Source organism: Crocodylus siamensis, chromosome 1 (genome assembly GCF_052110815.1).
Source record: "Crocodylus siamensis isolate JL-2025a chromosome 1, ASM5211081v1, whole genome shotgun sequence".
Classification (NCBI taxonomy): domain Eukaryota; kingdom Metazoa; phylum Chordata; order Crocodylia; family Crocodylidae; genus Crocodylus; species Crocodylus siamensis.
This window is the reverse complement of record NC_143395.1, coordinates 196222875-196224380: the sequence shown is the minus strand read 5'-3', so window position 1 is coordinate 196224380 and position 1506 is coordinate 196222875. Positions and strand designations below refer to the sequence as shown.

Genomic DNA, 1506 nt, shown 5'->3' with positions numbered 1-1506 from the left:
GTCAGGGGGTGCACCAGCGCTCTCAGGGGTTGCATGTACACACCCTATGCATTGCCACTGGTGGTAGGTAAACAACTAAAAGGGGGAGAAGCTGACCTAGTATGGATGGTTGTAAGAAATACCTTGCTGGTGAGAGAAGTGCAACACAGATGGGGTTTGCAAGCTTATCATGGTGTGCAAATGAGAGGTGTGGGGAAGAAGAAACAGTGGGAGAAGTGTTTTTGGAGTGTGCATATGTGAAGGGACCAGTAAGGGTTGGAAAGGGTCTGCCGCTTTCTGAATTCCACAAAATAAATTCTGTCATTAGCATGGGAAATGGTACTATATAGACTCATACCAAAGGGATCAGAGGAAATGCTATTGAGGACTTTATTAACATGTGTTAAAACTAGTTTATAGAAAGTAAGAAACCTCTGGGTGTTTCAGGGGTTGTCTTTCACTGAAAGAGAATACCTGAAGCTGGTGCTCCGTGAACTGAAATACTTCATTGATTGGGACAAGGAAGAGATTGAAGAGGAAGAGGCAGAGAAAGAAGTGGAGGAAAAAGGATTTTTTCGTGGGGTTCTATATGAAGAAAAACATTTCTGTAAGCATTTGTTTTTTGTAGGAAGTTGCTGTATGTTGTTTAACTTATGTAGCGGTATGTTTTTGATATGTAGGTGTTTCTGTGCTATGAAGTCTTGGTAAAACAAGGATGCTCAATATGTGTAGCTCTGTAAGTGTTGGATGATAGATGTGTTTTTAATAACATTTGTAAAAAAACAAAACAAAAAAAACCAAACAAGGTCCTATCAGCATCTTGGCCTTTTTGGCTAAGATCAAACCTAGCAGCATTTTTGGCACCAAAAGGAGGGTGTCAGGGCTGGCTCTGGCCCTCCCACTGCTGGCTTGGTCTTGCAGTACCTCCAGGCCTGGTGCCAGCTCCCTGCAGAGGGAGCATCTGCCCATTTTTACAGACACAGGCACTTCCCATCAGCATGTCAGCCCAGTATAGGCCGCATATTTTATCGTCATGCTCAGTGTTGCTTCCATTTAATCAACTTCATAGTTTCCATTACTGAGTAGGGTCTGCTTTTAGTAGCAGTTTAATAATATCCAAAGTTTCCTTGTATGTGACTGTAAGATAAGCAGTGTTTTTCCCCATGCTGATTGGAGAAGAAAACCTCATCTTATATTTAAGTAAATATAGCACATTGCAGGAGCGTCTTGGGGTCCTACATGAGACTACACAGCACCATACAATGCACCACCAATGCATAGTTTGATACTCTCTCTGCTTTGCTATAAAAAGTACTAAGGTTTAATAAAGGCACAGAAAAGTGAAGTGATTTACCTGAATCACACAGCAGGCCCTGTCAGAGGCAGGGATTAAGTCGCCTGAATTTAGATCTAGCATTCTAGCCATTAGAATTTGCTCAATCAGAAGCTCAGCAGGAAATGCATGAAACCCATTGCAGTGCTCTTTGTGTTTCTGTAGACCACATTCTCCTCCTAAGACATAACCCA

At 42.2% G+C, this 1506-nt stretch overlaps 1 pseudogene; it reads left to right on the top strand.

The window, feature by feature from the left end:
• The first annotated feature begins 791 nt into the window (after positions 1–791).
• On the top strand, positions 792–924 carry LOC149873843 (U2 spliceosomal RNA; annotated as a pseudogene).
• Positions 925–1506: the final 582 nt, after the last annotated feature.